At 36.6% G+C, this 10,749-nt stretch overlaps 1 long non-coding RNA gene across 2 annotated transcripts; it reads left to right on the top strand.

The window, feature by feature from the left end:
• The first annotated feature begins 4,103 nt into the window (after nt 1–4,103).
• On the top strand, nt 4,104–9,900 carry LOC136713977 (uncharacterized). 2 transcript variants are annotated; one of them, XR_010804998.1, is made up of 4 exons: nt 4,104–4,468; nt 7,185–7,579; nt 8,247–8,345; nt 9,254–9,900. It is a non-coding gene; the product is annotated as an uncharacterized LOC136713977 (long non-coding RNA). The 2 variants fall into 2 exon arrangements; XR_010804999.1 differs by lacking the exon at nt 7,185–7,579 and having other exon boundaries at nt 4,107–4,468.
• Nucleotides 9,901–10,749: the final 849 nt, after the last annotated feature.

Below are 10,749 nucleotides of genomic sequence, written 5' to 3'. Positions count from 1 at the left end.
AAAAGTGTTTTTCTGTTAGTTTATCTATGCTGGTTTCCCTGAAAACATGCCCAAATGTTACTTATCAGCTGAAAGCATCTAAAATATTTGCCTTCAGCCTTGCTGAGGTTACAGTGGCTTATGAGAATTCAGTTTATCTAACCGTCCATCTGTCTGTCTGTCTAACCACTCTTTCATTCCTTAAAAAAAGGAGAATCACACCACTCCTTACCTAGTTATGAAGTTAACCCTTCCCCTTGCACACAGTTGCACAGCTGTTACAATAGCTATTCACTGTTGGATAACTAAAAAGCACAAGGAACATAAGAAGTGCTTTGTGCTATTGCACTGAAAGAAAACAGGGTGGGTTGATCTTCGTCTGTTTAAAAGTCTTCACTGTGGTTTCATAACAAAGAGGGCATTCTAGAATTGATTATGCTTAATAAGCGTTCACTTATTTTAATAGACAATTTTTTTATCTTGGGTTCTTAGCGCTCATGAAAGAAACTACGCTAAATCATCCATGCAATTCAGTCATGCACCTCTGACAAGTCTGAGAAGTTAAGTCATAGGTTTAAGAATATGACTAATGTCCACAGTGGGATTAAACTGAGACCATACATTTTTTTCATGTGATCAGTGAAATTAATTTACATGATTATTTATGTATTCATTTGTTTATTTATTCATGTATATATGCATGTATGTCTGTATGTATTTATTTATTTACAATGTGCCAAACAAGATTTTAGTCGGTTAAACATTTGGCTTATTGTTACAATTCGTTTTTTAAATGAATCTACTTCTTAAGCAATATGTTTTTCACCTGAATGTCAGAAAAATTACACTGTGGGTATGGATTACAAATCAATCAAACAAGTACGACTTTAGATTGATTTAGGTTTAGATTGTTAGGAGATTGTAAATGAGGCCTGTTTTTGGTAATCCCCTTATTCACAGAAAGACACCTTAGGTGACACAGTGTCGATCTACTCTTGATTCACTGTGAAAATGGGCAGCTTGAGCACAATGTAGGCAAAGTGTGTAGAACGTAATTAAAACACATTCTGTAAAGTATGTCATGTAAAAGAGCAACCTTAAAAAAGCAAGGGAAAACATCTTCAATTGCAGATGCATGAATCATCTATATTTGCCTTTACTTCTCCACAGATATGAATTCCTCTTCTAGAAACGTTCATAGTCAATACACAGGAGCACAGTTATATAATATATATACCACCATTAATGAGAAAGCCATTTCCGTCTGCAGAATAGTTGGAAGACTGTGTGTATGGATCTGAAATCTTGAATTGGTTGTCAGAGCATCAGGAGATGGAGTTGCTGTGCTAGTGTGGGAGAGAGAGAGAGAGGCTGTTGCCAAGTGTGTTTTTTCTTTTCGAGAGACCGTTTTTTAATACCTCCAGGGAGTGCTTAAAGTAAGTCATTACACTGAGAACCCATCTCCAGATCTACCCATCAATGCCACGACGCAGAAATATGTGAAGTAAGTAGTAGTGTGGAGCCGGACACAAATGATACACCTGACCATCAAGTTTAGCAAAGCAACTATAGACATTTAACAGGTAAAAGATGAGAAAAGCGCCTGCTAAAAGTGCCCATTTTCCTTTGCTCAAATACATGGAGTGTGGGCGTAGGTGTGAAATTATACAAAAAAAAAAAAAAAGAGCAGACTTGAGCATCACTCAATATCCCACCCACATGTAAAGGCCTGAAACTGGCCATGCAGAAACCATTATCTGATGTAACCAATCAGTCACTCAGCAGACAAGGTGGTTGTCCTTGTGACAGGTGATAAAGTGCCTTTTTTTCACTTGTCCTTCTCTACTCTACTGCGATTTCGAGACACACTAAAGAAAAAAAAAGATAATTACTTTAGACATCTTTATTTATTTATTTATTTCATACAGAGTCCCAGCTGAGCTTTAAACCTTAATTATGATTCTTTTAACTCAATCAAAAGTCACATTATTTTGTCCAAATGGCATTTGCCGCATGACAAATGAGTCTGGATTCTGTCTTATCATTCAGAAGGCAAGATGTGTTTAGGTCAGAATTCAACCCCTTTTTGAATTAATACATCTTTATAGCCATAAAACTGACAGGGCTTTACTTTGACTGAGTTTTTTAAAAATAACTACAGCAAATGAGTGTGCAGCCATTATTTATAATTTATGACAGCAGAGCTTATTGTTGTTTGATCTACTATTCAAGTGGAATCAATTGGTAACCTGCATTTTAAAGATCTACAGTTAACAAATGAATAAAACATCAGTAATTCGCTACTGTGAAAAGGATAGTTCTGTAACAAGAAAAGTATTAAATAACTTAATAATGACAGTGTTTTAATGAACTTGATCGTACAAAAACGCAAATAACGATAGGTTGAGAATGCAAACCCGGTTATCTGAAAAAGAGAATACTACCCAAAGGGCTTGGGATGTTGTCAAGACAGGCGTGGACAGACCTGTGCTAGCTGTGATGATTGCTCTAGCGCACGGGGTGGGGATCGAGCATGGCCTGAACTGCCAGGCCCAAAAACGCAACACGGAGAGATGGGCATGTCTATGCCACTGGTCTAGAGGTCCGTGAAAGAATAGAACCTGAAACCAGAGCAAATAGTCAATCATCCACATAACACTTAAACTTGACACGACGTATCCCAGAATCGGGGAGGCTGGCATGTATGATCCTAGAAATGACTGACAAGCAAAGCCGACTGTCTGACTAGATTGACTATGAAGTGATTTTCTACCGTGCTACAATTGCAGCTCCGTGAAAATAATTCCTACCCGAAAATATCTACTCGGCCTTTGCAATCTATTACTGCGTTATTGAAATAGCCCTACAACCATCATTCTCTCTTCAAATCACATTCATTAAACTACAACGTTGAAACTCTGCTGATCCCATTCTGCACATATCACAGTGGGTCATATGCTCAGCTATGAAGGTAGATCTGCCTCTAGAATATTTTCTATCACGCTGTTATTTGTGGACTATTTAGTACATGCACTTTTGATTCCTTACTCTCTAAAAGGACTTTCAATTGCATGTCTTCATAGCATTACATTTGGGACAATATAATAACTGAGCAGGCTGCTGTCACCTAACAATTAGGGACTAAAAAGGCTGGCTGTAGCTCGGAAGCCTAGTTAAAGATTAGTGAAAAGAGCATTAAGGACACGCTCAGGAAAGATTCGGGACAGATACAGCTGGATACTGTTACCTGCTGAGGGTTGCTAGGCAACTTGGGTCTACAACCGTCTTTGGGGCTTTCTACTTTCCAATTAAGAATTTAGGAAAGATTCCAATTGGGACTATTGTAAAATCTAATGGATTTCTTTTTTTTTTTTTTTTTTAAAGGTGGGGGGAGGAAACATCTCTCGTCTTTTTCTCTTTTCTTTTGCAAATGTGCAGTTAAAAAACGGTGTTCTTATCTCATTTATGAATACCTGACAGAACTTTCCAGCAAAGTGCACTTTAAAAGGTGACATTTAGACTCGGAGGCAAGCCTTATTTGCAATTTGTATTAAACGTGGAACATGGTTCATGTCAGATGTGAACCTCTAGATGATCATTAATCTCAACTCTCTCCAGTGTGCTTAAAATTTTCAGAAGTCTTCAAACAAATCTGAATTGCAAATATGATGATAATAAGCCAGTGGGGAATAGCATGATAGCACGCTGCTCGAACTGCTTTGAGGTATAAGGACACCTGAAAGCCGACATGTGCAGGAAGCCTGGTTTAATCATGCGCGCTGTCAGCAACGGAGGCCGCAAACAAATTGGCCGAATGCACACAAAGGTGATATTAAGTAAACAAACTAAAATGCCTCATTAAAATTAAACGCATGTGGAAAAATCCCAACTTCAATTAAAAACACACCTCCCGCAGTAATCTGTGCTTTCAAAATGTGTTTAGCAACCAATGTCATTTTTTTTTTTTCCACAACGGGTATTTGATGATAAACAAAAGCCACTGCGAGAACAGACATTAAATATGTAGAAACATGATTTTATCAGGCATGAAAATAAGCACGTAGAACACGTAGAACAGGAAATATATGGGTTTTATCATTATGGAGGTACCAGAATTGCTGTTTTGGAGACAAAAGGCAGTAACGACTACTGCCACCCCTGCAATACATGAAAAGTATTGATCTCTAAGCTCTCAGTCTCAGGAGTACTTTTCCATGACATGCTACTGTGATTTGTGAACTGTGTTTTCAGAGCACTCTGGATGACTTTGTCTGCCGCCCAAGTGCAAGTGTGTGGGTTGGGGGTCTTACTGCCTAGGAAATGAAAACTAGCATAATATCTGGACGTATCCTTCCTTTCAATTAATTACGAAAATGGGTGAAGATGCAGATAAAACTAGCACAATCCATTTGTAGGACTGAGTTTTGAATGGAAGCCTGAGGTGAAAAGATGGGGACTCAATCAGTGGAGCATTATGCAGAAGGCACTGGTAAGGAATTTATTATTAACAACATTCATGAGATGAAGCAAATGTCTGATATTGGGAGGTAACGAGGCTTGAGCAAAAAAATCTATTTGGAGAGGGAAATGATTCACACAAATTGGTACAAGCGTAATTTATTTCAGATTTATTTACTTTGTTAAATTTTTAACTCTATAAAAACCCATTCAAAATCTTTATCGAGAGAAAATAAAAACCTCGTATATAGGCATGCTTGTGTTTTCAGGCCTGCTATTCTGATTTGATCCTCTCTCATCTTATGTACAAATGGAAAGGATTTTTTTTAGTAAGTTTGTAGGTCATGGTTTACCAAATCTGAGTTTATGTCTTCCACCAATGTCATGTCATGACTAAGTTGTGGGAATTGTACAAAATTTCATATTTATACATCTATACCTCTACACATTCCATCTACATAATCTACAAGATACAGGAGAAATGGCACTAAACAATTATAGAAAGGCTTGCAGGATATTTCAGTGCTTTAATTCTAAACCAAAACAGTCTTATGTAGAATTACATGACTACCCAAAAGACCTTGAACTGAAGAAGAATATATTAAAGGATACTAAATATTAAGATTTTCATATAAGGAGAGGTAGCATATCGATGTGTAGCTGACACTTCAACTCTTTTGAGCTGCTTACTAAATCCACCCACAAGACCGCAGATATGTCCCGTAGTTTTAAGTAGCAATATTGATAGTGAATAGCACAAAACATCGGGCAGAAATAAAATCCTATCAGGGCAAGTAATCGACTTCAATGTTGTTAGCAATTGTGCATATTATATAGTAATTGTAGGGTAGCAACTCCTTTTATGTGTTCAGATTACAAAATGTTAATTACTGTATCATGTTACAGTTACTCGGGTAAGATTAGTCTTCTGAAAGCAGATATTTACAAAAGAAATAGGTCATTGAGGATTACTTTCTGATAATGCACAGGAAAAGCCACAAGACTCGAGTAGGTCAACTGCAGAATCTGTAGTGGTCCACTTGTAGTATTTTGCAACGTTGCATTTATTGATATGAAGGCTAGCTAACGAGCACTCAATCATCACTGCTGTGTGGGAAGACATTAAAAAGGCTTCCACATACTCCGCTTTCATCACATGGAGACACTGACTACTTATTTTTTTTATTGGAGAATCAGATGTCAAAAACAGAACTTTAAAAAAAAAAAAATGTGATATGTACTTTACAAATACTTTATAGTGTTTGGGGGCTCTTTTTTATTTATATTTATGAATGAAAGAAGGGGAAAATTGGAAAGTGCAAGAAGTGTTTTTCACGGAATAAAAACCTTTTACAGATTCCTACTGATATTAGACAGACAAAAAAAAATACAATACACAAAGAAATACATCCTTGCAAAACAGTGAGATGAAAGAGCCATGTGCAGGGTTTGAGGAATTTCATCATTACATCAGTCAGTACACTTGGAAAACAAAATACAAATATTTATGGTGAGATCAGTATCAAGCAGTCGTTTGGAGGAAGAAAGTTTAGTCTCTTTAGTGTCTAATTAGGTGCATGATGACATGTTTATTCCTATTAAATCAAAGTCAGCTATAGGTAATTCAGGATTCTACCCACTAATTCTTTATTGCGGGGTGGCAGAAATGTGCCAGGTGGCAGGAGTTAGCAGGAAATGCATTTTATGTAGCCTACAGCTTGATTTATTTTTTTCTGAATTTGTTAAACATTCTCCCTTAAAATAACTAGTTATCTTTAGGCTTGTTCTATTTCTACCTCTTTCTAGAAGGATATAGCTACATTATGTAATAAAACACCCACTTACAGTAGATTAATTGTTAATGATTGAAAGCAATTAACTGCATTTTCATTATGCCTGGGGATGGGGAGTTAATATCTATTTTGCATCATTGAAATTTCTTATTTTAAGGGGTTTCAGCAATATTACATACATAGAAATCTATCTGTAGGAAATACACTTCGGCACACCGTCTGTAAGTAAAATGTTCTTTTTACAATAATGATTCAATATATATATATATATATATATATATATATATATATATATATATATATATATATATATTTTAATTAAAAAGATTAACAATAATCACAATGGCAGAGATGCATAAATATCCAAACACTTTGACGATGAAATTCACACAAGATAAATGAGTGTGAATGGAAAATCAATTGTGGGACAAATGGTGTGTTTGCATACAGTCCTTTTACTGGGTCACAGTGTGTTTGTCTTCCTGGATTCAAAGTGAAGAGTTTGCACAAGAATGTGTGCCGATCATCACATTCTGATTAAGAGTCTTATATTATGCATGACTTATATATGACACTCCTCCAAACAAATACAAATTAAAAAAAAAAAAAAAAAAAAATTGGCTGAATAGATTTGGAATAGATGAACAGGTACAAAAAACACAACAATCATCCATCCATTTTTAAACTGATAGTACATTAAATATAGAAAATATATACTCACTGATCTACTTACAGTTCTACTTACTGATCTTAACGTCTGTTGTGAGATTTATTTGTGTTAATTATTTCTCAAAAGTAATCAAAAAGTAATCTGATTAAGTTACTGGGTATTGTTTTGGATTACAGATTGTTTTATTAACAAGGTACATAGAACTCTGTAAATATACATCAGTTGTTGAACACTAGTCTAAGTAATATTCCAGATACTTGAACTGTCAATCATTATGTCTGCAGCTTCAAAGACAGATCCTACGCAGAACTACAACGTCACCCCTCACTCAGAAGCAGACACAGTTGAAGAGAGCAGAATGTTGTCCTCAGAGACATATGCCCAGTCAAGTCGGCTGCATTTTTTTTACCCCCTACACGTTTGGAAAGCAAACCGCGTAGCCCTCGTGCCAACTGGATGATGGTCACAGATCCCCAGGATAAAGCCTGGACTTGTTCCCACCCAGCCTGCAACATGGCCAAGTTGGCTTCATTACTGAGGGCTCCTGGCCACAATTGGCAAAATATGGATTCAACTAGTGATCTGCAGGCTAGACACACACCCTGCCCTCTGGCTGGGGTTTTGCCAGACAGCGAGAAATCCAATCAGAAACCCACATCATATACAATTCTGCCTGCAGGTTCAGACTCACCTTTTCTGTCAGCTTTTCATCTGGATTGTGAGCTCTTATACACTGGGGCTTTGCTTTTATTACTAGAACATTAAAACATTGTTTCTATAACAAAATGAGTTAAACAGATTTTTCAATAGAAATGTAATGCCATACATGGGAGCTGTATCTTCAAATGCCTATTTAAATGATCCAACTCATGTAGGTCTTGCTAGACAATAATTCCCAATAGGAATTGACCTCATTTTACACGTAAAGCATTTGTTTACTTGGGGTTTGATATATTTCAAATTGCTATGATACATCATCTCCAAATTAAAAGATTAATAGCAGGTCAGTCATAATGGAAAATGGTTAGCGAATGCCTATAGGCAATTCAGTTAATCTGAGAAATTTCAGTTATGGAAAGAAAATGTAATCAAGCATAATACTTTAAGAGTCAAGGGTCAATCGGGGGGTTAAAAGGACACCACTCTCTTTCAAATGTAATTTTAAAGATGAGTGTTTTGTGTCTGATTGCAATTTGACTGTAAAAGGCATACTATACACATAAGAGAGAGAGAGAGAGAGAAGAGAGAGAATCTCTGTTAAGCACATCACTGAGATGCCAAAGAAACATTTCTGATCATTGCATTTCTATTCTTCTCTTTGGCTCTGCAAACCATTTTGCTGATAGATATCCTAGAATACAACAACCCTGTCTCAGATATCTACACAAGTCTGTACAGCATCAGGATTTTTGTTACCATGCGAGACATATCCAACCAGCTTCAAGGTAAGAGCATAATACAGAGGTATGACTGAAAACTAATTTAAAACAGAGGGGTCGCGTCGTATGATCAATCTCTTGATGTTCCCCAGCTCCCTGTATCTGCAGAGAGTTTGTAAGCCACCCTACGCAGCATCCATGAGAGCTCTGTTAATCTTTCTGCACAGGTCAAAGGAGAGTAATCTATCAAGACTTTACTTCTCGCCAGGTGATAAAGTACCAACTTATTGCAGTCTAAGATTTTATCTCCTGCCTCATGATGCCACTCCGGCCTAACAATTTAATTGTGAAATGATCTAGCCTCTGGATTCGTTGCCATCGTGTGGTCTATCAATCCTTCATGTGTTTGTCTGCAGGTGTTGAACTGTGAGGTTATTCGGCACTCAGAAACCAAAGAAAACAACATTTGTTGGCACACAACTTTTCTGAATGTAATGTGTCATTTCCACCATCATGCTCTGGTCTATATTGTCACAAGAGACTCCAGTTTCAAGTATGCAAAGGAAAGCAAGCATTTAGTGGTTCATATGAGACAATTAAGAATATGCCCATTACTGAAGGAATTTCTAGGTCCTCCAAAAAAGAGAACTAGGTGTATTTAAACCAAAAGGGCAGATGTACTGAGTGTCACCTTAAACGAAAAGCACATGCTAGCAAAAGCCAAGTGCCTGAAACTGAAAAGAAATAGGGGAGGGATGGGGGGGAGCTTTTGTTTCTCAAGCGTTCACTTTGTATTTGGAACATCTAAAGGGTTTGACAAATACAAGTGTCAGCTTCCAACGTGCGGGTATTTGTCTTGGATAGAGAAGCTGAACTTTAGCAATTAATGTGCTGCATGAGCCCATACATTTACTCCCAGCAAGCAAAGGAACCCATCTTTCACGGCTAATCCTTTCTTCATCTTCCACCCTCAGATAAACCTCAAAATTAGCACTGGCGTAAATGACTTCTCCCTCCTGGAAAATCACAAGGAATCTGTCCCGCTGCTGAAGTGAGAAAATCTGTTACGAATCTCCTAGAACGCAAAACAGCTGTATTTGTATTTCTTCACTGGATGCGAGCAAGTACGATTTTTGCATTTTGATCCAGTAGTCTGTAATTTAATCTCCTTAAAAACAGTAAGGCTGCAGATTGGAAATGTGACTAGAAGAAAATCATGACACCAAAATAAACAATTACATTAAAAAAATGAAAGGATCAGATGTTCATCAAAGAGCAGTTAAGCAATGTTGATACAATGTTATGCAGTATTCAATAGATTTCCACACAGTGGCATTCCAAAGTTGACCAATTTAATCTTAACAGGAAGCCAGATGATTACAGATTTTTGCCAATACGCCTTGTATGCATCTGTGTATGTAGTTAAGACCTCATTTATTGAAAATATGACATCACATCAGCAATTTTCTATACCGGATGCAGCGCTCATGGAATTATGCTCAATATTGGCTGCTGATTTTGAGATTTCTACTTTTCTCACATGTGTAATCATGCATGTTTAATGACAGCGATCTAGTTGCAAATTTGATGTAAAAGTACGCAATAAATATATATATATATATGTATGTGGTTTTTTTTTTTCTTGGCGACTAAAATCTGTTGACACCAGCACCATTATTTTGTTAAATCTGCAAACCCTTTATCAGTCACCTGTTTCATGTACCCTGCAGGGCAGCAGTGAAATTTGAATAAAACACATAATTAAGTCGATACTAAATTGTACCCTTACTGCATGTGAAAGCCTATCTCATTTAGTAAAAAGACTCCCAATTTTTTTTCTTTCTTTTTCTTTTATATCTGAAAGGCAAAGTGAGCTTATAACAAATGCAGTCTCTTTTGGAGCCCCACTGTTATGATAATCTATACCTCATCCAGCAAAAGCTTTTGTGCCGACCGCCAACAGATATATTATTAACTCTCACATGCCATTATAGAACACTCACCTGCCCATTTAGAAATTTGTTTTCAGATTATTATTTTTTTTCTGCCAAGCATAAGCAGTTTCTTTCACGTTTCTTTCATTCAAATTCAATTCCTACTCCGGAACATCTACAATTATAAGTGACCTATCACACAATATACAATGTAATAACAGAAAAAGAACATGTTTTAGTGTAGGAACAATCCTAGTGTCAGCCTTTGGCATAGCAGTTGCAACAAAATCATGCATAATCAGCCATTAACATTCAATAAAGCCAATGAAGCAAATGCAATGAAGGTCAAACATCACCTTTACCTTTTGCACCCAGACTTTCTAATAAACAGATGCACATTTCCACATAGTTGGTGAATTGGTTGCTTTTCCATACTCTTATGTTTATGTCCAATTTTATTGCACTGGATTCTCCTTTTAAGGTAAACATTTATTAGTTTACTTCTATATTCCTTTCATTATTGATTGATGCGACTT

The sequence above is a fragment of the Amia ocellicauda genome, chromosome 18 (genome assembly GCF_036373705.1).
Source record: "Amia ocellicauda isolate fAmiCal2 chromosome 18, fAmiCal2.hap1, whole genome shotgun sequence".
Taxonomy (NCBI): Eukaryota; Metazoa; Chordata; class Actinopteri; order Amiiformes; family Amiidae; genus Amia; species Amia ocellicauda.
This window is presented reverse-complemented; position numbering and strand designations above follow the sequence as displayed.